This window comes from Sminthopsis crassicaudata, chromosome 5 (assembly GCF_048593235.1).
Source record: "Sminthopsis crassicaudata isolate SCR6 chromosome 5, ASM4859323v1, whole genome shotgun sequence".
NCBI lineage: Eukaryota > Metazoa > Chordata > Mammalia > Dasyuromorphia > Dasyuridae > Sminthopsis > Sminthopsis crassicaudata.
In genome coordinates, this window is record NC_133621.1 from 34,837,261 (window position 1) to 34,862,341 (window position 25,081).

Consider the following 25,081-nt stretch of genomic DNA (forward strand, 5'->3'; position numbering starts at 1 on the left):
CACCTTGCCAGCTTATAAAAGAAGCTCAAGAGGTTCTAAAAGAGATTGAATTGGCTTTATCCAATATGGCTGAAAGAATAACTCAAAAAGTATTGGGAAATGGATATCACTCATGTTAAGAGGCAGAACATGGATATACATTCTCAATTCCTTATAGCTTCATCCAACCAGGAGAAGCAGTCAGGCAGGTGATCAGCCATCTTTCCATTGTAGGAATTTTCCATGCACTTAAGACAGATAAAGGATTAGCTTATATATTTTCTGCCTTTAGGTCCTCTTGCATTGAATTTGGCTTTGCCCATTCAATTGGCATCCCATATAAACATGTTGGCCAAGCCATGAGGACAGACTATTTATGCTTCCGAGATGTTCCCATTCATACAAGAGAAGGGAACTTTGGTATTTGCCTGAGATGTGGCAAAACATACATGTAATTGACTGCAATTTTCAAATTCTTTGGATTTTATCCCAGCAATGCGCTTCTGGCACAGGCAGAAAGTGTGGCTAACTAACAGACTGACTGATAAGGACAAGAACTCTCTCTCCACAGTGATGTGGATGGGCTTAGATGGCATCTGCAAGGGCACAGGTTGGGTCATGTTTGGGGCCCTGGGTACAATCTTGTCATTCCAGACTCTGACCCAACAGCAGAGGAGTGGATCCCAACCCTAAACATGTGTGTCCTGGGGATCCAAGAAGAGAAGGACTAGACAATGGCCCAGAGGGATCGGGCCAGATGTCAGCAGCCCTTCAGACTCTGATGGCAGCCATGTCCCTCCTAACCATGACACTAGAGACAGCAGACACAGCTCCAGTGCAGCAGCTGAATTGGATTGTCCTGGGTGGTGTGCATTACACACAGAACGACAAATGGACAATGGGCCTGTGCACTTCTCCCGTGGCTACTCACTGTTTATATGGTGACCTGGGGAGAGGCTTTGTCTTGTTTTCTACTCATAGTCAAGGCCTCTAAATTAGTGGGTGAAAAACCAACGTGCCCACCTGCCAAAGTTAGTGAGGCAGTGCTACAGAACATGACTTTGCTTGTGTACACCTTCCTCTCTGCCTTTCTTTACCAAAAGGTGTATGCAACTGAAACTACAGAGCTGTGACATCCAGCCTCATTGACATCCTACCTCCTTGAGCATGACTTTATTGAATGGGATAACACCATGTTATCCATGCTTGGTTTCTGCCCCTATTGGGCCTGGTTCTCACTGTTATACTTTTGTTTGCCTTTGTTCTGTTATATACTCTCTGTAATCTCATTGATCAAGCTAGCTATTGTTGATGTTAAAGTCAGCTTGATGTGATGAGCAGTCCCTGCTTTACAAGAGAAGAGAATTGTAAGGTGGAAGGAGGAGTCAGGTGCAGTGCAACAGGAAGTAAACAAGCAATAAAGCTTAAGACCCCCGGAAGTGGTTCTGCTGTCAACTAGTAGGGACCACCTCATGCAAGGGAACTCTGGTCACATCAAAATCCTCATCATTTGTGGGGGAAGTGTCTTCTTCTCTGATTGGCTGTGTGCATATGACTCTTAGATCCTATTTAAGCTATGAGAAGAGGAAGCAGGCTCTTTTTGACCTGGAGTTCCCTGGGAATCAGTAGGAGGTCAGCTAGGCAGGACATAAACATGTGAATAAAAGATCTTGACCTTGCATATGGCTGTTCTAGAGTGTTTAAACCATCATTCTTATAAAACAATGGCCAGAGATCTCTGAAGACCTCCGCCAGAGATAAGCTTGGTAAACCTGGTTTAAGCACTGCAAAAGACAGTGACCAGAGATTTCTCTGAGGGCCTGGGAATGAGGAGAGACTGGCAGTAGTGAATGCAGAGTGGGCATTAACAAGGGTATTCACAAAAGTAGTCAGTGCTGAGTTGGCATTCACAAGTATGCCCATGTTGGATTCAATATATATTTTCACCACGTTTAACAATTGGTGGACTAGTTGCCATCTAAGGGAGGGCGTGGGGGAAGGGGGAGAAATTGGAATGCAAGGGTGTTGAAAATTATCCTTTTATTATTTAAAAATAAAAAGCTTTAATAATAATAATAATAATAAAAGAGTTCCAAGTACACCAACTGGGCACCCAGCAGTCCTGAAATAGGGAATGAATTGAATAGCAAAAGATTTGGGTTCATGGTTGGACTTAAAAGGAAGTCACCATTGACCAATGGTCAGCTATGATGTCATCTTCCTGCAGTTCACATGACTTCCTGAACCTTAGGGTTTTGTAACCTATAGCCTCTGAGAAATCTCCTCTCCCCCAGCCCAGCCCATTCAGTCCCTCTTTATTTCAGACCTTTTGAAGCTTTCTCACCCCAATTCGGATGCTTTTCTGCCACTAGGGCAACCTTGTTATCTAGGCCTTCAGGTTGGTCCCCCTCCTCAAGATCCATGTAACCACCTTCTCACCTTCAGAACCAACCCCTACCCATCAGTGGGAGCTTTCAAGAACCACTTTACTAAGAGATCTTGACCTTGTTTCTAGTGCTTAAGTGCATGAGCAGACCAGTGATAGGATAAAGCTGCTTAAGATAAGGAGCTGGAGTCAGAGAACCCGCTCCCACAGTCTTAGAAACTTGCCACAGAGGCACAATTGCTGTCTGGCATCTGGTCTCATCCATAGAACTCCAGTACTGTCCAGGCCCAGAGGCCTCAAATCCATTATCCCACCTCAAGCAGGGCAGACCAAGTCATTTGGGCCAAAGGGATGAAGTTTCTCACTTTCTGGAGCTGTTGCAGGCTGACAAGGGGTGAGGAGTTGGCCCCGCCAAGAGGGTCTGGGTTGAGCAGAGGAGACACGTGGAGATGATACCTGAAGAGTGTAACAGGGGGAGGGAAGGGGGCCTTGAGTGTTCGAATCAGGTGTCAGGAAATTTCAGGTTGCCCACATTGAATTTCATGGCTTTGAGTCTGGAAAAAACTACTCTCACAAGTATATTAAAAATGCAAGGACCAGATATGAGCACAAACACAAAAGTGGAGTTAATATGGGGGTTACCAGGGACAGTCACCAGGGACCCCACCCAGAGGAAGACTTGGGGGCAGATGAGGCTCTCATGAATGCCTCTCATCCACACAGCTTTTTGTAAGATAAATGCCAAAGATCATATCCCCCAAATTCCTGCTTTTGTTTCCTCAAAGGAGTATGGGCAATGGGTGGACCAGTGTGGCCTTCACTGAGTATGATCTCCTTTAGCAAAACCTCTGGAGCCTTTTCCATCTTACAAGGAAAGGCTTTTACCCAACTAGCACAGGGGTTAACAGAATCCAAAAGCCGTTTGAAGCTCCTGCCAGAGGCACATGTGTACAATCCATCTGTGAATCCTCCCTAAGGATGTACCCCTCCCTCCTCCAGAGAGGCTTCAGGATGGGGGGGGGGGGTTCACAGCTTTTTCAGAATTTACTTATCTGGGAGCTCTATGAGGGAATGCAGGAGTCAGGAGTTGGGGAAATAAAGGTGCCTTGGTCAGGGGCAAACAGGCAGCTGCACAGGCCCGAATCAACAACCCTGTTTCCCTTGGACTGAAGTGAATCCCTCTTTGTCCTTTACAAATTGTAAAAGAGCCTTTCTAAGTCCAGGCACAGCTTATAGTCATTGTTCCCTTACAGACTTATTGGGGAATGATTGGCTGTCAATAATCCCCTTTCTCTCCATATCACCCCCATGAGCATGCAAAACATGAACGGCATATTTGGAGTCAGTATAGATATTCACTCTCATTCCTTTCCCCAGTTCCAAAGCTCTGAGGAGGGCAAAAATGTTCTACACACATATATTGTTTCTAGAATATACTGTAATATATTCAACATGTATAAGACTGCCTGCCATCTGGGGGAGGGGGTTGGGGGAGGAAGGGAAAAAATCTGAATAGAAGTAAGTGCAAGGGATAATGTTGTAAAAAATTACCCATGCATATGTACTGTCAAAAAAAAGTTATAATTATAAAATAAAATAAAAATTAAATTATTAAAAAAAATTACAATCAGGTGGGAGAATAACAGAACTGGGGAACTGAGTCACAAGTTTCCCAGCCTGAGCAAAGGCCAAGGTTGTCTCACTAGCTCCTGCCCAGGTAAGACATCCACAATGGCTCAGGAGGGCCTCCATCCAAGTTATATAGGGCATTCCTCCCAAATGGTGGCTTACTGACTTCTCGATCCACCAGGCAATCATATCCAAATTCGAAATGCCAAACAATATTAGTTACAGTCCCAAGAGATTCCATCTCAACAGCAACTTTCAGGCATCAGGTCTTAGATCCTTAACTATCCCATGTGCCTGTAGAGCACAGCCAAAGCTAGATGCAGGACTATCAGATTAGAATCCTGCTCTGGATACTTCAAGAGACCTACAGACCGTATTTGTTATCATATTCATTAAACAACTTACTTAATGAAATAATTTGCTGAAGACAGATGGAGACCCTGAAAGAAATGATCATTTTCAGAGAACTTGCACTTCTAACTCTGAAGAGTAGACTCTTTGATACAGCATCAAAAGTGACCTTGCCTTTATGCAAATAACTAGTATATAGTTGTCAATCATAAATTTTCAAATAATTATCAAATATCCCAATCAAAAACTTCCAGAAACATAAAAGTAAAGAAAATGGAATTCTACACCTACAACTAAACTTTTTTTTTTCCAAACCTGGTAAGTTCCCAAAGCAAAAGCTGAAGTCTACTTAGGTTGTCAGTCCAACAGAAATCCCAATCATGTCTCTGGGCCCAAATCCTCCCCACAAAATCTACCCATGAACCATCCCATGGCCACCGGCCTCTGCTGGGTCAGCCCACCAAGGCACTCCACCTTGCAGTGTTCTTCCCCTTCCCTTTGGAGTATGTCTCCTAACTCTACTAGGCTTTTCAGCCTCTCTTCTCCTCAGAGGTAACTTTGTTTTCTTAAAAAAAATTATTTAAAGATTTGAGTTCCAAATTCTATGTCTCCCTTCTTCTGTTCTTCCCTCCCTGAAGTGGGCAGCAATAAGATATGGGATATACATGTACAATTATATAAAATATTTCCAAATAATGTTGTACAAAAAATTGAAAAAAGAAGAAAAGTAAAAAAAGCATGCTTCACTCTGTACATAATTGATAGCAACATTCTTCTATGAAGGTTGATAGTCTGCTTCATCATTAGTCCTTTGGAATCATCTTAGATCATTGTATTTCTGAGAGTAGTTAAGTCATTCACAATTTTTTTATGTAAAATATTGCTGTTACTGTGGATTCTGTTTACTTCATCATGCATCAGTTCATGTGTTTCCAGGTTTTTCTGAACTCATCTTTCTTGTAATTTCTTATACCGTAATATTCCATTACAATCATATAGCTTGTTTATCCATTCTGAATTGATTATTCCTTTGCTTTCCAGTTTTTAAAATAATAAAGCTTTTTATTTTCAAAACATGCACAGATAATTATTCAACACTGACCCTTGTATAGCCTTGTGTTTCAGATTTTCCCCTCTTTTCCCCCACCCCTCCCTTAGATGACAAGCAATGTAATATATGTTGTGAAAATATGTTAAATCCGATATGTGTAAACACATTTATACAATTCTCATGCTGCACACAAAAAATCAGATCAAAAGGGAAAGAAAATGAATAAAAAAACAAAATGTAAACAAAAGAGTGAGAATGCTATGTTGTGATCCACACTCAGTTTCCACGGCTCTCTCTGTGGATGTAGATGGCTCTCTTCATCACTGAACAAGTGAGATTGGTTTGAATCATCTCATTGTTGAAGAGAGTCAAGTCCATCAGAATTGATCATTGTACAATCTTGTGGTTGCCGTGTATATTGATCTCCTGGTTCTGCTCATTTCACTTAGCATCAGTTCATGTAAGTCTCTCCAGGCCTCTCTTGAAATCACCCTGCTAGTTGTTTCTTAAAGAATAATATAACATTCATTCATCATAATTTATTCAGCCACTCTCCACTTTATGGCCATGCACTCAGTTTCCAGTTTCTGGCCACTACAAAAAAAAGGCTGCCACAAGCATTCTTACACATGTGAGTACCTTTCCCTCCTTTAAGATTTCTTTGGGACTCACACTTATCACCCTATAAGATCAAAATGAGTCCATGATTTAGGCATAAAGAATGAGATCATAAATAGATTAGAGGAACAGAGGATAGTCTACCTCTCAGACTTGTGGAGGAGGAAGGAATTTATGACCAAAGGAGAACTAGAGATCATTATTGATCACAAAATAGATTATTTTGATTACATCAAATTAAAAAGCTTTTGTACAAACAAAACCAATACAAACAAGATTAGAAGGGAAGTAACAAGTTGAGAAAATATTTTTTACAGTTAAAGGTTCTGATAAAGGCCTAATTGCCAAAAGATATTGAGAACTGACTCTAATTTATAAGAAATCAAAACAGTCTCCAATTGATAAGTGGTCAAAGGATATGAACAGACAATTCTCAGATGAAGAAATTGAAACTATATCCACTCATATGATTGTTCCAAATCACTACTGATCAGAGAAATGCAAATTAAGGCAACTCTGAGATACCACTACATACCTGTCAGATTGGCTAAGATGACAGGAAAAGATAATGGTGAATGTTAGAGGGGCTGTGGGAAAACTGGGGCACTGATACATTGTTGGTGGAGTTGTGAAAGAATCCAGCCGTTCTGGAGAGCAATTTGCAACTATGCCCAAAAAGTTATCAAATTGTGCATACCCTTTGATCCAGCAGTGCTACTACTGGGCTTATATCCCAAAGAAATACTAAAGAGGGGAAAGGGACCTGTATGTGCCAAAATGTTTGTGGTAGCTCTTTTTGTAGTGGCTAGAAACTGGAAAATCAATGGATGCCCAGCAATTGGAGAATGGTTGGGTAAATTATGGTATATGAAGGCTATGGAATATTATTGCTCTGTAAGAAATGACCAATTGCATGAATACAGAGAGGCTTGGAGAGACTTATATCAACTGATGCTGAGTGAAATGAGCAGAACCAGGAGATCACTATACACTTCAACAACAATATTGTATGAAGATATATTCTAATTGAAGTGGATATCTTCAAAATAGAGAATATCCAATTCAGTTCCAGTTGATCAATGATAGACAGAAACAGCTACACCCAGAGAAGGAACATTGAGAAATGAGTGTAAAATGTTTGCACTATTGTCTTTCTACCCAGTTTTCTTATATTTTCAGAATCCAATTCTTACTGTGCAACAAAAAATTTGATTTTATACACCTATATTGTATCTAGGATATACTGTAATACATTTAATATGTATGGGATTGCCTGTCATCTAGGGGAGGGAGTAGAGGGAGGGAGGGGAAAATTTGGAAAAGTGAATGTTGTAAAAAAAAAAAATTACCCATGCATATGTACTGTCAAAAAAAATTACAATTATAAAACTAATAAAAATTTTTAAAAAGAGATAAAAAAAAAGATTTCTTTGGAATATAAGCCCAATAGAAACACTGCTGGACCAAAAAGTATGCACATTTTGATAACTTTTTGAGCATAGTTCTAAATTGCTCTCCAGAATGCTTGTTACACCAACAATGTATCAGTGTTCCATTTTTCCCACATCCTCTCCAACATTTGTCATCTTAGTCAATCTGACAGGTGTGTAGTGGTATCTCAGAGTTCTTAATTTGAATCTCTCTGATCAATAGTGATTTAGAACACTGTTTCATATGACTAGAAATGGTTTTGATTTCTTCATCTGAAAATTCTTATTCTTTGACCATCTATCAATTGGAGGATGGCATATATTCTTATAAATTTGATTCAGTTGTGTATTTTAGAAATGAGACCTTTAGGGGCAGTTAGGTGGTGCAGTGGATAGAGCATCAGCCCTGAAGTCAGGAGGACCTAAGTTCAAATCTGGTCTCAGGCACTTAACACTTCCTGGCTGAATGACCCTGCCAAGTCACTTAACCTCAATTACCTAAGTAAAAAAAAAAAAAAAAAAAAAAAAAAAAAAAGTATTTATCAGAACACTTAAGTGTTAAAATGTCTTCCCAATTTATTGCTTCTTTTATAATCCTGCCTGCTTTAATTTTGTATGTATAAAAACTTTAATCAAAATTACATAATTTGCATTCAATTATGATTCTAGTTCTTCTTTGGGCTCAAATTCCCTCCTCTACAGATCTGAGGTAAACTACAGTATGCTCTTCCAATTTGCTTATATCACTATGTCTAAATCATGAACCCATTTCAACTTATCTTGGTATGTAGTGTTAGGTGTGGGTCAATGCCTAGTTTCTGCCATACTAGTTTCCAGAAGTTTTTGTCAAATAGTGAGTTATCTGAAAAGCTGGGTTCTTTGGGTTTGTTAAATACTAAATTGCTATAGTTATTGAATATTTTGTTCTGGGATTCTAACCTATTCCACTGACTGACCACTATTTCTTAGCCCGTACAAAATGATTTTGATGGCTGCTGCTTTATAATCGAATTTTAGATCTGGTACAACTAGGCCACCATCATTGGAATTTTTTTTTTTATTCATTCTCTTGAATTCTTTGTAAAGGGCTGAAACTTTGAATAGATGCACTTGAATCAGACAACGGAGCACTTATGGCTAATTACCTATTCAACAATGACTATTAGCATATGTTTGAAATTGCTCTTCTCACAATTAATGCTGGCTCACTATTTGGGGTTAAAAGAATGTAGGTAAGGATTAGAGGGTGCAGTGAGAGTTGAGAGAACTTCACTTGGCTACAGAATGAGGAGGATGGAGATTCTGGAGGGATCCTTGGCAAAACTTGTGGCAGTTTTGTCCATCTCCCTCACTTCTTCCGTTAAAGGCCAAGCACTTTTGTTTATCCTGACTCTGGCTGATCCTGAGCCCTCCAGGAGCTAGATTGGACCTTCCAATTCTTGACCTTTTTTTCTTCCAGATGAACTTTGTCATTTTTTCTAGGTCAGTAACATAATTTTTTGGGAGTTTGATTGGTATGGCATTAAATAGATTAATTTAGGTAGCATTATCATCTTTATTATATTTGCTCAGCCTATCCATGAGAGCTTGATATTTTTCCAACAAATTAGATCCATTTATGTGGAAAGTGTTTTTTAGTTTTGCTCATATAGTTCCTGAGTTTCTCTTGGCAGATAGATTCCCAAAATATTCTATCAACAATTATTTAAAATGTAATTTCTCTTTGTATCTCTTGCTATTGGATTTTGTTGTATAAAGATGCTGATTTATGTGGATTTTGTATCCTGCAACTTTGCTAAAAATGTGAATTGTTTCTTGTAGTTTAGTTGATACTTTAGGGTCTTCTCAGTATACTATCATATCTACTAAGAATGATAATTTGGTTTTCTCACTACCTACTTATTCTTTTAATTTCTTTTTCTTCTCTTATTTCCAAAGCTAACATTTCTAATACAACATTGAATAGCTATAATGTCCAGACTAGTTCCCTGGAGGGCCTCAGGGATCAGTCAGAGTCAAGATAAATCAAAGTTCTTGGTCTTTAGAGGGAGAAGTGAAGGAGGCAAGCAAACTGCCAAGCGGCTTGCCAAAGATGTATCCTGAATTTTGGAGTCCATATTCTCTAGCCTCTCTCCTTGTCCAGTAGCTGAGTGAGTCTGAGTTCTCGCCTTCAGGTCTCCAATCCTTGCCTATGATTATCCCACCACCAAGCATTCAGCAAGTCTCAATCATAGGAGCCATCATCTAAATATATACTTCTCAAGCCATTATCTCACATAGAAAAGGTTATTAACCTTAAGTGCTCTCTTCTGATTCAAGCACACCTTTTTCAGAGTTTCAGCCCTCTACAAATAGTAATGGTGGCAGTGGGCAGCCTTGTTTCACTCCTGATTTTATTGGGAATGGTTTTAGTTTGTCCCCATTACATATGATTGTTGGTTTTAAATAGATGCTACTGATTGTTTTAAGGAAAAGACCATTTATTCCTATACTCTCTAGTGTTTTTAATAGGAATGGGTGTTGGATTTTATTAAATGCCTTTCTGCATCTGTTGAGATATTTTTATTAGTTTGGTTATTGATAGTCAATTATGCTAATAGTTTTTCTAATATTGAACCAGCTCTGCATTCCAGATATAAATTCTGTTGATCATAGTGTATTATCATGGGGATGACTTTGTGTAATCTCTTTGCTAATATTTAAGTTTTTGTATTAATATTCATTAGGGAAATTGGTTTATAATTTTATACTCTTTATTCACCCTCCCTGGTTTAGCTATCAGCACCATATTTGTGTCAAAAAAGTAATTTGGTAGGACTCCTTTCCCTATTTTTTTTTAAATAGTTTATATCAGTGGTCCTCAAACTTTTAAAATAGGGGGCCAGTTCACTGTCCCTCAGGACTGTTGGAGCGCCTCACACTCTTTTCTCCAGTGCCTCAGCCCAGTGCCTAAGTGTGCATTGCTAATGGGAATTTAGGTCCAATGTCACTTCCGGTCTGATTTTGCCATAGGCAGGCCACATAAACGTCCTCAGCAGGCTGCATCTGGCCCATAGGCTATACTTTGAGGACCCCTGTATTATATAGTATTGGAATTGTACCATTGTTGGTGGAACTGTGAATCCAACCTTTCTGAAGACAATTTGGAACTATGCAAAAAAAGTTATCAAATTCTGCATACCCTTTAACATAAGCAGTGTTTCTACTGGGCTTATATCCCAAAGAGATCTTAAGGGACCTACCTGTGCAAAAATATTTGTGGCAGCCCATTTTGAAGTGGCTACAAACTGGAAACTGAATGGATGTCCATCAATTCAAGAATGGCTGAATAAATTATGGTCTATGAATATTATGGAATATTATTGTTCTGTAAGAAACAACCAGCAAGATGATTTCAGAGAGGCCTGGAGAGACAGGAACTGATGCTAAGTTGTAACATGCTGCTGTCTCCAGAAACTGCCGATCATTCTCTGGGAGGAGATCTGCTGTGTCAACTCACATCTCTCAGACAGATTCTTCTTCCTGTAGAGAGCCGACTTCCCTTCCTACAGAAAGCAGCCTCAAGTCTTGTCCAGACAAATACTCTGTCTCTCCTCCAGAGCTGCTTTCTTTTATCCTCCCAGAGAATGGGCATGGGATAATCCAAGGACTTCTGGGAAAAATTACTTCAACCAATGAACTTCCTCCTCCAAGCATGCAAGTTCTTCCCCAGGAATTCACAAGTAAAACTCCCAGTAGAGGCCGGAACTAGAGAATTGTCAAGTACCAACTTAGCACTTAGTAAGAATTTAATATCTCATTATCTCATTAGCACTTAGTAAGAACCTAACACTAAGTGAAATGAGCAAAACCAGGAGATTATACACAGCAACAAGAATGCTATATAATGATCAATTCTGATGGACATGGCTCTCTTCAATAATGAGATGATTCAAACCAGTTTTAATTGTTCAGTGATGAAGAAAGCCACATACACCCAGAGAGAAGCCTGTGGAAACTGAGTGTGGACCAGAATGTATCATTTTCATGCTTTCTATTTTTTGCTTGCATTTTGTTTTCCTTGTCCTTTTTCTTCTAAATCTAATTTTTCTTGTGCACCAAGTTTATAAATATGTATATATATGTTCGATTTGACATATATTTTAACATATTTGACATGTATTGGACTACATGCCATCTAGGGGAGAGGGTGGGGGAAAGAAGGAAAAAAATTTGGAATAGAAAGTTTTGCAAGGGTCAATGTTGAAAAATTACCCATGCATGTGTTTTGGAAATAAAAAGCTTTAATTTTTAAAAGAGGAATTATTCTTTCATTGTTTGATAGAATGAATTTACATGTAAATCCATCTGACCTTAGAATTTTTTTCTTAAGGAGTTGATTACTAGCTTGTTCTATTTTTTTTTCTAAAATGAATTTTTAAATAATTTTCTCTTCTGTTAACTTAGAAAATCTATATATTTTTAGTACATATTCCTCCATTTCACTTCGATTATCAAATTTACTGACATACAGTTGGGCAAAATAACTATATTACTCTAATTTCCTCTTTATTGATGAAAAGTTCTCCCTTTTCATTTTTGAGACTTAACAATTTGATTTTTTCTTTGCTAATAGAATTAACTAAAGGTTTATATATTTTGTTGGTTTTTTCATAAAACAAAATATTAAGTTTTATTTAATTCAATAGTTTTATTTTCAAATTTACTAAGCTCCCCTTTTAAGAATTTCAAATTTTGTATTTTAATTGAAGGTTTTTAATTTCACACTTTTCTAGCTTTTTTAAATTGTAAGCCCAATTCATTGATCTATTTTGTGCAAGTAAACATCTAGGTATATAAAATTTCCCCTAATAACTGCTTTGGCTACATCCCACAAATTTTGGCATCTTGTCTTGTTATTCTCTTGAATGAAATTATGGGTATGATTTGTTTCATACCTTCATTTTAAGATTAAATTATTTAATTTCCAATGAATTTTTGGTCTATTTTCTCCTGGCCTTTTATTACATCATGATCTGAAAAATGCATTTACTTTCTCTGCCCTTCTGAATTTGATTTTGAGGATTTATGCTCTAATACATGTTTAATTTTTGTATAGGTTCCATGAACTGCTGAGAAAAAAAGTAAAATGTCTCCAGTTTTCTATAAAGATCAAAACTAACTTTTCTAACATTCTATTTACTTTCTTAACTTTTATGGTTTGAATGATCTAGTTCTGAGAGAGCAAGGTTGAGATCCCCCACTAGTATAGTTTTGCTCTCTATTTCTTCTTGCATCTCTCTTACTTTCTCTATGAATTAGGATGCTATGCCACTTGGTACATATATGTTTAGTATTGATATTGCTTCATTATCTATGGTACCCTTTACTAAAATATAGTTTCCTTATCTCTTTTAATTAGATCTGGCTTTGCTTTTACTTGATGTGAGATCAGGATTGTTACCCTTGCTTTTACTTCACCTGAAGCATAATAGATTCTTCACTAGCCCTTTACCTTTCCTCTGTATTACTCTGCTTTAAACATATTGTAAAATTCTGCTTTTAACTCAGTCTGCTGTTCTCTTCTGCTTTATGGAGAGTTCATCCCATTCACATTCACAGTTAAAATAACAAATTCTGTATTTCTTACCATCTTATTTACCCCAAGTTATGCTTTTCTTTTGCCTTTGCCCCTTCCCTACTTTCCAGTATTTTGCTTCTGAACACCACCTTTCTCAAACAGTCCTCCTCCTTTTGAGCCTCTTCCCCTTTCTTTCAAGCTCCAAAGTAAGCAATGGGGGTACAAACAATGGCCCAAGAAGGGCCCTGGTTGGGAGAAGGATTCTGTCTAAGGAGGTGCATTCATAGAAACAACTCTGTACAAATAAGTGGTTTACCACAAAAATTAGAATTAATGAAGGTGACTCTTGGGCTTTGTCCATGTAGGAAATGGGGGGAGAGCATAGGCAAGAACACATTGACAAGGGTCCAGTTCTCCTGCAAAGGCCAGGAATCACTCTTGGTAGATCATAATCCCTCTGCTTCTAGCTTTCTCATCCACATTCTATGTCTTCACTTCTTCCCCTTTACCCATATAATCCCTTCTTCATTCACAGGCATGGTCCTGAGGAAAAATTTGAAACAGGAAATAACAGTAATGCACGCAGGTCCCCCTCACCGTGTTGCACCTCTTTGCTCAAACAAACTTAATGTGTCAGACCTCAAGGGCCAGGAGGACATCATTGAAATACCAGGTATCACTTTTGGTATCATAATCACAGAGCGGCTGCCATCTTTCCCACTCACATTCTGCTTCCTGATTCCTTTCGCCTTGCTCATATGCCTTTCATAATGCCCTTCTTCATTCACAGACTTGGTTGAGCAGAGCCTGTTCCAAAATGAAAACATTTTTATGCAGAGGTCATCTTTTTGAACCTTTGAAAATAAAAATAAAAAAGTAGAGGAAGTCACTCCAATAAATAAGCCAGAGGAGGAAGAGGAACCATCATGGGTAAAAAAAAATCTAAGATCTGCCTTTCCTCTTCTGACACTGGCAGTACCACGTTAACTGCTACAACCCTGTATCTGCATGACATACTGGATGGCACCCTAGCCTTTTCCACTGCTGCTCCCATTGAGATCCTCCATCCTAACATGGGCAGAAAAAACAAGGATTTGTGTCCTGCCTTGGGCAGAGAAAACAAGGATTTGTATCAGGCCATCCCCAAACTCTACATGGAAAGCCTCCAAGAGGGAGGATATGGAGACAAAGGACCCTACTGGGGATTCCTAAAAGGAATGGCTTGTGGACTATTTTCCAAGGAAATTATTGATTAGCTTAATGAAAATTAATGGTGTAACAACCATTACTAGGATAAAAAAAGAGCAAGAGTCTGAAGAGCCTTGAGAAGAAAGAGTGAGGAAGAGAGCTCCAGTAGCCACAAAAAAACCATCATAACTTAGAAGTTGACCAGCTAAGGAGCTGCCTAGTTTTTCTCATCTTCAAGAAGCTCTTAGTGGTAAGAAGCTTGATGATCCAGACTTTTCAGGGGTTGGGGACTGCCACATATGTGTAGAAGGGGAAATGAGTTAGTTTGTATTTGCGATAAGGTGTGTATTTTGTTGGGATCAAGCTGAACCATCAGAGAGTTGGGGGTCTCCTTAGAAGGAGAGGAGATGGGGCAGAACAGCATCAAAGGTTTTAATCTTTTCTGACAATTAACCACCTGGCCCACATTGCAGATGGTACTTTGCCCTTAGGTCTTGTGGATTTGAGAATATGAATATGAGAGAACTTTTAGGGGAAAGAAGAAGCAGGGATGGGAGCACATGGACTATAAGCCTGACTGGTCCATAAGATGGTGTGAAATCAAAGAATATTAGAATTATTCACATAAATTTTGTGGTTTGGGCAATCTCATAGAATGTACCCACCGTCCCATTTAAAACAGACCACTAGAAATCTCAGCAAATGAACTTTCAAGATTCTTCTTTATACTGACAGACAAGACACTTTGCCTACAATGGCAGTTTAATCTCCTGTTTCCTCTATTGTCATACAAGAGAGTTTCTCAGTTGCTCCCTTTGGATTACTTTCAATGATGAGGAGAGAGGGACACGTCGAGAAAGGAGCAAACAGGGAAAGGAACCTGTAGCAATGGAACGTTTTTGAGTTGAGACGGGTTTTTCTGTAAAAAAACATACTGGACAATGAGAAGCAATAGCTAGGTGGTGCCCAGTGAGCTGTTAGGGCTTTCCTGGACTATCTATTACTTCCTTATCTGGAATTGAAGAATTTGTGACAGGTACTAACAGTGATACTCCCAGGTCCCCCTCAACGTGTTGCCCCTCTTTGCTCAAACAAACTTAATGTGTCAGACCTCAAGGGCCAGGAGGACATCACTGAAATTCCAGGTTATCACTTTTGGTACACCATAATTGCAGAGCGGCTGCCATCTTTCCCACCCACATTCTGCTTCCTGATTCCTTTCCCCTTGCTTATATGGTCCCTTCTTCATTCACAGACTTGGTCGAGCAGAGCCGGTTCCAAAAGGAAAATATTTTTAACCAGATGTCACCATGTTAAACTCTTGAGGATAAAAACCATAAATGTGGAGGAAGTCACTCCAAAAAATAAGCCAGAGGAGGGAGAAGAACCATCATGGGTAAAAAATCTAACTTTTGCCCTTCCTCTTATGACTCTAGAGTGCCACGCTTACTGCTATAACCCTGTCCACCTGTGTATCTGCGTGACATACTGGAAGGCACCATAGCCTTTTCCACTGCTGACTCCATTGGGATCCTCCATGCTGCCATGGGCAGAGAAAACAAGGATTTGTATCCTGCCTTGGGCAGAGAAAACAAGGATTTGTATCAGGCCATCCCCAAACTCTATATGCAAAGCCTCCAAGATGGAGGATATGGAGACAAAGGACCCTACTGGGGATTCCTAAAAGCAATGGCTTGTGGACTATTTTCTGAGGAAATGATTGATTAGCTCAATGGAAATTGATTGTGTAACAACCATTACTAGGATAAAAAAAAGTCTGAAGAGCTTTGAGAGAGTGAGTGAGCAAGAGAGCTCTGGTAGCCACCAAAAAACCCATCATAACCAAGTAGTTGACGAGCTAAGGAGCTGCCTAGTTTTTCTCATCTTCAAGAAGCTGTTAATGGTAAGAAGCTTGATGATCCAGACTTTTCAAGGGGTGGGGACTGCCACATATGTGTAGAAGTTAGTTTGTATTTGGGTGAGGTGTGTATTGTGTTGGGATCAAGCTGAACCATCAGAGACTTGGGGGTCTCCTTAGCAGGAGAGGAGATGGGGCAGAACAGCATCAAAAGTTTCATATGGAAGAATAAAAGGTCGAGAATTGCAAGGGAACTAATGGAAAAAAAGTCAGAGGAAGGTGGTCTAAGTGTACCTGATCTAAAGCTATATTATATAGCAGCAGTCACCAAAACCATTTGGTACTGGCTAAGAAATAGAACAGTAGATCAGTGGAACAGATTGGATACAAAGGACAAAAAAGGGTACATCTATAGCAATCTAATCTTTGACAAACCCAAAGATACCAACATTAGGGACAAAAATTCATTATTCGGAAGAAACTGTTGGGAAAACTGGAAATTAGTATGGCAGAAATTAGATATGGACCCACACTTAACACCATATACCAAGATAAGGTCAAAATGGGTCCATGATTTAGGCATAAAGAATGAGATCATAAATAGATTAGAGGAATAGAGAACTGACCCTGGTTTATAGGAAACCAAACCATTCTCCAATTGATAAATGGTCAAGGGATATGAACAGACAATTCTCAGATGATGAAATTGAAACTATTTCCACTCATATGAAAGAGTGTTCCAAATCACTACTGATCAGAGAAATGCAAATTAAGACAACTCTGAGATACCACTACACACCTGTTATATTGGCTAAGATGACAGGAACAAATAATGATGAATGTTGGAGGGGATGTGGGAAAACTGGGACACTGATACATTGTTGGTGGAGTTGTGAAAGAATCCAGCCATTCTGGAGAGCAATTTAGAACTATGCCCAAAAAGTTATCAAACTGTGCATACCCTTTGACACAGCATTGCTGTTATTGGGATTATATCCCAAAGAAATACTAAAGAGCGGAAAGGGACCTGTATGTGCCAGAATGTTTGTGGCAGCTCTTTTTGTTGAAGCTAGAAACTGAAGTTGAATGGATGTCCATCAATTGGAGAATGGTTGGGTAAATTGTGGTATATGAAGGTTATGGAATATTATTGCTCTGTAAGAAAAGACCAGCAGGAGGAATACAGAGAGGCTTGGAGAGACTTAAATCAACTGTTACTGAGTGAAATGAGCAGAACCAGAAGATCACTATACACTTCAACAACAATACTGTATGAGGATGTATTCTGATGGAAGTGGAAATTTTCAACATAAAGAAGATCCAACTCACTTCCAGTTGATCAATGATGGACAGAAATAACTACACCCAGAGAAGGAACACTGGGAAGCCAATGTAAATTGTTAGCACTACTGTCTATGTACCCAGGTTTCTTATACCTTCGGAAGCTAATAATTAATGTGCAACAAGAAAATGGTATTTACACACATGTATTGTATCTAGGTTATATTGTAACACATGTAAAATGTATGGGATTGCCTGCCATCGGGGGGAGGGAGTGGAGGGAGGGAGGCGATAATTTGGAAAAATGAATTAAAAAATAAAAGAAAAGAAAAGAAAAGAAAAGAAAAGAAAAGAAAATAAAAGAAAAAAGAAAAAAAGAAAAACAGCAGAGTTTTTCCAACATTTCCAAGAGCTTAAACCGCATTCTTATCTTGATCTACAGCTCTGACAACTGGGGATATGCCCATCCCTGGACCCTGCCTGACAGAAGAGCAGTGGTTCATTAAATCTACTAGATATCAAGGCTTCTTGCCTCTCCTCTCTTCTGGTCCACACCCGTTAATCCCAAACCCAGGAGAAATTACCTCTCCTGGAAATTAAAGGTGAAAGAGCTAGGCTACAAATGATCTTTTTCTCTCAGCATTTTCTCCTATTTCTCTTTGATAATTAGATGGGCCATCAGACAAGCAGCCCACAGAAGGGACTTGATGCATTTCTTGCTAAAGGCCCCATTCTCCTGAATGTTACCATCTCCACCCTGGATGACACCCCACTTTTAATCTACTCCTGAGATCTGCTTTCTCTAGGCTTCACACTTTGGATTCTCAGCTGGCCTTTGAGCCTGCAGAACATTGACTGGGGACAACTGACTGGGACACACCCTCAATGCCCTGCTGCCATCCCACATACCTCACGCCTCACCTCCTGGCATGAAACCCCAAATCTCTATGACCCTTGTCAGCTCGAAGCAGTTAAAGAGGAGATTGATGCCCCTTTTCCCACATGCATCTGGAGGCGATGGTTTGAGGGGGGAACAAGACGGAAGGACCCCGCTACTCTGAAGATTTTTGGAGAAAATCTTCAACCTTTCCTTAAATGAAGGACACTGTCCCATATGTTCTTTTTTTCTTAAATGAATTTAAGTCTCAACTGTTTAAGGGGGGAACTGATGAGGGTTGGGATCCCTTTAAGATTCCTTTCTAATTGCCCAAGCCATGACTGACCTTGATTCACAAATCCTGGTCAAAGGCACCCTTTGAATATCTGGACCCAGCCCCCACCATCATCAGCTCAGCTTCCCCCAGCCCAAACATGATCTGAGCTAATTGAAAAGCCTGCTGAAAACTTAGGGGTACTGCCCATCATCTTTTGGGTATAAAAGAGGTGATCCAGAATGCCCTTGTTGCAGGACCATCACATGGTATCCTTCCAGCCACATAAGGGTCCCTGCCCGCCAGCGGCCACCTCTGGCCCTGGTGTCTTTCTAACTGAGATTTACTTCCAAAATTCTATAATAAACCTTTATCAATCTAGATTTTCGGGCCTGTAAATTCATTTTACAGGGGACACTGTGCCTCATGGGATTATTTATGTGCTGAGAAATGGGGTTCCCCCTTTCCTTTCCCTCATTAATAAGAAAAACCATCTAGTAACATTTTAACATAAGCTGATGTAGCCCCATAAAGGGTACAACATTTTTTATTCAAATCTAAAGGTGTATATCTTCTCCTTTTTAAAAAATTAATTACCAAATGGAGACAATGGGTATCTTACAGCCAGGTCTCCTTTCTCCTAATATGGTTCCTTCATATTGGCCAGTATGGGTCATACATGTGTCCAGGCTTATGTTTTCTCATCATTTTAAGCTTTAATGCATCATTGATTAATCTTAGGAAGAAAAGAGCATCCCATTTACTGAAATTTCTGGCTTCCTGGCAGTTCTCAGACTTTCCCTTCTTATTTTCAGGTTGATCTGCAGGACTGATAGGGGAATTTCAGGGGCTGAAATTAATCCTTTCACAACATATCCACCAATGCCTTTGCAAAATGGCTAAGTAGAATACACAAGATGATTTTGAGAGACAGATTCTCTACATAGGATGTAAGAATTAAAAGGAACTTTGACACAACAGTGTGAATTATTATAGACAAAGACTAGAATTTTATCTTTGGTAAAGAAACAAACTAGGTGGAAGATGGCAAAACTGTTGAATTCGAATCAGTGGGAAATACAGTTTGAAACCCAATGAGGCAGAGTGGCTTGGGTTCAGAACACTAAGTAATGAACAAGCTTCCTGTCTCTGCACAAATACTCCAGCTTGAAATGACAGAGATGATAGAGTAACAGACACAAAAGCACATAGTTATATGTGATGTCATGACAACTTCACAAACTGTTACTAGGGTAAAAGGCCAAAAGTCTCAACAGCTGTGCTCTGTGCTGGAGAGATAGAGAGGAGGGAGGAGGAAAGGGAGAGAGAGCCAGAGCCAAGGAGAGATAGAGGAGAGAGGAAAGAGTATACAGGAGACAGGAGACAGGAGAATAGGAGACAGGAGAGAGAAAAACAGGGAAAGACAGGGAAAGAGAAACAGGGGAGAGAGAAGAGAGGAGAGAGGAGAGAGGAGAGAGGAGAGAGGGAGAGAGAGCTGAGATAGTCACAAGGAATTCACAATACCTGCAACTTGACCTGTGAAGGGGCTGCCTTGTTTTTCTAATCTTCCACAAGCTCTTAGTGGTAAGAAACTTGATGATAACAAGACTTTTCTGGTAGTGGGGCTCTCCAAATAGGTGTAGGAGGAGGAATGAGGGAGTTTGTATTTGGGGCAAGATGTGTATTTTTGTGGAAAATCATTGGTCTAGAGATGAATGAGAGACATTCCTTGTGCCAGCAATAGGAGATGGACATGATGCTTGTTCCTATCCTCAATGCAGGAGCAGCTAAAATATATGCGAGATCCTAAGAGAGAACCCTCTTCTGTAGACTCTGGGAAGATAGCACAAACCATCTAAGACTCATTTCCAAGGGAAATGGTTTTTGTTGTTCTCCTGAAGCAGTTCCTGTTTTCTTAAGACATCCAGAGAACTGGGCCTGGGAGTAAGGATGAGACCTGAGATTCAAATTATTTCAGGCAGAGCTGAGTTTCCCCGAGGCAAAATATCTCATGCATTTGCCTCCATTTCCTCACAGGGTTGATATAAGGATCAAAGGAGATGGTGCTCCACACTATATTGGGTGTGGACCACAGGGCAAAAGACAGAAAAGTGTTTTTTCTCTATTTCTCCTTGATGTGACCCTGAGACTGCCTCCAGGTCCTCCTTGCTTAGAACATTCAAACAAATTCCCCAATCAGCTGATGGATGGAGCTGAACCATCAGAGACTTGTGGGTCCCCTTACCTGGACAGGAGATGGGGCAGAGCAGCAAAGTTCTTAACCTTTTTCTGCTGACAATTAATCTCCTAACCACTAGTGTGATTTATCCCACCTTTCTCTAACCCATATTTTAAATTCTTAAAAATAATTCTCTGCAATCTCTAAATGTTTATCTAATCCATTGCTTTATTTCTTTTCAATGGGAGAAAGTGGACAATATTCTTTGTACTATAGATATCCAACGTTGGGGTGGAAAATCCCTTTCTCCCTGTACTGGGGTAGCCAAACTGTCATTTCTTCTTAGAGAGCTGGTGTGCTTCAAAGCACTGAAAGGATTAAGAAAGACTTGTCCAGAGTAGAAGTGCAGATTAGGATTTTCAGGCCTCTCATTCTGGCCCTTCTGGCTCACAGTGTAGTTGAGACTTTCCCCTGAGGTCTTGTGGATTTGGGAATGCAGATAAGAGAGAATTCTTAGAAGAAAAAAGAAGCAGGGATGGGAGCCAATGGACTCTAAGCCTGACAGGGTCTATAGGATGTTGTGAAATCAAAGAATATTTGAATTGTTTGCAGAAATTTTCTGATAAAATGTATCCACCCTCTATAAAGCAATCCACTTCAAATCACAGAAAACAAATGAACTATCAAGGTTTCTTTATACTGACAAACACTTTGCTACAATGTTTCATCCTCTATTTCCTCTATTGTCATACAAGGGAATTTCTCAGTTGCTCCTTTAGGATTACTTTCAGTGACTAGGAGAGAGGAGAGATGGGATGGAGAAAGGAGGAAACGAAAAAAAAAAAAAAAACTTTTAGGAATGGAACGCTTTTATTAATTGAGTTGAAGCTGGCTCTACTATAAAATCATAATGAACAATGAGAAGCAATTGTTAGTCTTCTATTGGCTGGGCTCAACCTATTAGGGGCTTCATGGGCTGCTTATTCCTCCTTTACTTGGGAAGATGGGGTAGTTTTTGGAACCTCAGTTCTTAGTAGTTACTTATTTGATATTCTTTTCCCTCAGGAAAACTTTCAAGTTAAGCATGGGGAAAATACACCACCGGATATTTCCCCAGGGTGAGAATCAATTAATCAACAAACTTGTGGTAATACTTGTTTTTATATCAGTCACTGTATTAAATTAGGAAGATGCACCTCTAAAATTCATTCTAAGAGGGAGGACTAAAGTATGTAAGTGAGAATATGCCAGATACAGAGCATATAAAATAAGGTCAGAAGTCATAATCTTAATGGAACAATGAGACTTAACAATGAGAGTATCAGAGTACTTTAGGAGAGAGGTGTACAAGGGCACCAGGCAATTAGTTCTGGGAGTTAAAGAAAAAACTTCTGGGGAGGGGGGCAATGTTGAAATGGATGATATGTGGGCTAAGCAAAGGAAAGAATGGTGGATGACTGAGCCCACAAACATGGGTGACAGAAAAGGGAATTTCATTAGAGGGCAGAAGTGGGGGGATGGGGACAGGAAGTGGGGAGAGACAAAGAATGGATTGTGTTTTGAACACATTGAGATTCAGGGGTCATTGGGCTTCTGGGTGAAAATGTCCAACAGATAGATGTGGGAACTGGGGAAGAGAGCTCAAAAGAGAGACTGAGGCAGGATCATTAAACCTGGGAGTGGTTTAAGCTTTTTACATTTACATGGGAGTTTGATACTTGTAACTCCTTAGGACATTCTCAGTATTTTGCCAGGAAGAGTATACATAGCTAGATAGGATGGGTGTGAATGGAATATGAAGGATAATCTCTTTTGAAAAAAGGTTAAAAAAGAATGAGATAAGAATGTACCAGGAAAAGGGAAAGGGAGAAGTGGAATGGTGCAACTCATCTGCCCAAGATAAAGGGCATTAAGCTTTTTAGGTGGGGGGGGGCGAGAGGAGGAGGAGATGAAGTTGAGAGAACATTGAGCTCATCACTACTGGACACCATAAATACTCAATAGGGGTACAGAAAGCTTATTTAGCCTGCAAGAGGCAAATGGAATATGGGAAAGGGGGGGGGGAGAAAAGAATAGCTCTTTTAGTGGGAGTCAGTAGTCAGTAGCAAAATACTTTTGAGAAGACTGTGAAAGGAGACAGAACAAATGTAGGGGAAATAAAATTAGCAATAGTAATTGTAAAAAAAAAAAAATTGAAGCAATTTTCTCTGATCAAATATGAATCTAATCTCAAAAAAAGAATGAGTAGAATGTTCTCAGGGAAAAAAAAAAAAAAAACCTTCATAGTCTCCATTAACAAAATGAAATATTCCTTATATGAAATGAAGCAGTGTTCTGTGGCAACCAGTTGTGAATGATGTTGTTGCAACACAATCATCCATAATTACTCTGAATGATTCATGATAAAAATTCTTATCCATTCACAGAAAGGAATTGATTGTGTCTCAATATAGATCAAAACATTTTCTATTTCCCTTTTTGTCTATATTCAACTTAATTTCTCTTGAGGCTTTTTATTTTCATTAGGGTGAAGATTTTTTTTTTCTCTCAAGTTGTATAGAAATGTTTTGGATAATTTCAAATGTGGTTTCTTAATTGTGAGTGGGAATCAGGGAAAGAACCTACAAAACAAAAATGTTAAAACTAAATGTAAAAGAAAAACATAAGTAAAATATTACATTAAAATTAAAAAGGAGACTGTTCACTTTTGTATCTTGGAGCTTATAACAACATTTCTTTTCAATGAGTAAATCTCAACTGAATTGGAATGTGAGAAACCAGAACAGAGTTTAGAAGAGAAAGGGGAAAGAATAAGTGAAGGCCATAGTCAATAAATATTTAATATCTACTATAGGTCAAGCTCCATAGTAAGCAATGGGGGAACAAAGAATGGCCCAAGCAGGGCCCTGGCCTGGAGGAGGTTTCTGTCTAAGGAGGTGAATTCATAGAAACAACTCTGTACAAAAAAGAGATTTACCAGAAAAATTAGTTAATGAAGGTGCCTCTTGGACTTTGGCCAAGTAGGAAATGGGGGGAGAGCATAGGCAAGAATATATTGACAAGGGTCCAGTTCTTCTGCAATAGCCAGGAATCCCTCTTGGTAGATAATAATCCCGGTGCTGCTACCTTTCCCATCCACATTCTGCTTCCTGATTCCTTTCCCTTTACTCATATGGTCCCTTCTTCATTCACAGACTTGGTCCAGCAGAGACAGTTCCAACAAATGAAAACATTTCTATGCAGAGGTCACCGTGTTGAACCCTTGAAGATTAAAGCAATAAAGGTAAAGGAAGTCACTCCCATAAAGAAGCCAATGGAGGAAGAGGAACCATCATGGATAAAAAATCTAAGTTTTGCCGTTCCTCCTCTGACACTGGCAGTACCACGTTTACTGCTACAACCCTGTCCACCTGTTTATCTACATGACATACCGGAAGGCACCATAGCCTTAGATACTGCTGCTCCCATTGGGATCCTCCATCCTACCATGGGCAGAGAAAACAAGGATGTGTATAAGGCCATCCCCAAACTCTACATGCAAAGCTTCCAAGATGGAGGCAATGGAGACAAAGGACCCTACTGGGGATTTGTGAAAGGAATGGCTTGTGGAGGATTTTCACAGGAAATAATTGAATAACTCAATTAAAATTGGTGTAACAAATAACCATTAATTAGTAGGATAAAAAAGGCCAAGAGTCTGAAGAGCCTTGAGAAGAGAGAGTAAGCAAGAGAGTAGTAGCCAAAAATATATATATATATATATATATATATATATATATATATATATCATAACCTAGAAGTTGACCAGCTAAGGAGCTGCCTAGATTTTCTCATCTTCAAGAAGCTCTTAGTGGTAAGAAGCTTGATGATCCAGACTTTTCAGGGGGTGAGGACTGCCACATGTGTAGAAGGGGAAATGAGTTAGTTTGTATTTGGGGTGAGATGTGTATTTTGTTGGGATCAAGCTGAACCATGAGAGACTTGGGGGTCTCCTTAGTAAGAGAGGAGATGAGGCAGAACACCATCAAAGATTTTAATCTTTTCTGACAATTAATCACCTGGCCCACATTGCAGTTGCTACTTTGCCCTTAGGTCTTGTGGATTTGAGAATATGACTATGAGAGAACTTTTAGGAGAAAGAAGAAGCAGAGATGGGAGCACATGGACTATAAGCCTGACTGGTCCATAAGATGTTGTGAAATCAAAGAATATTAGAATTATTCCCAGAAACTTTGTGATTTGGGCAGTCTGATAGAAGGTACCCACCCTCCCGTTTAAAACAGACCACTAGAAATCACAGCAAATGAACTTTCCAGATTCTTCTTTATACTGACAGACAAGATATTTTGCCTAAAATTGATTATTTTCATTGATGAGGAGAGAGGGACAGAGAAAGGAGCAAACAGGGAAAGAACCTGTA

The 25,081-nt window shown here is 39.4% G+C and overlaps 1 long non-coding RNA gene across 1 annotated transcript; it reads left to right on the forward strand.

The window, feature by feature from the left end:
* The first annotated feature begins 19,786 nt into the window (after positions 1 to 19,786).
* LOC141544601 (uncharacterized) lies at positions 19,787 to 24,343 on the forward strand. Its single transcript, XR_012482681.1, has 3 exons — positions 19,787 to 20,066; positions 21,727 to 21,779; positions 23,856 to 24,343. It is a non-coding gene; the product is annotated as an uncharacterized LOC141544601 (long non-coding RNA).
* The last annotated feature ends 738 nt before the right edge of the window (positions 24,344 to 25,081 follow it).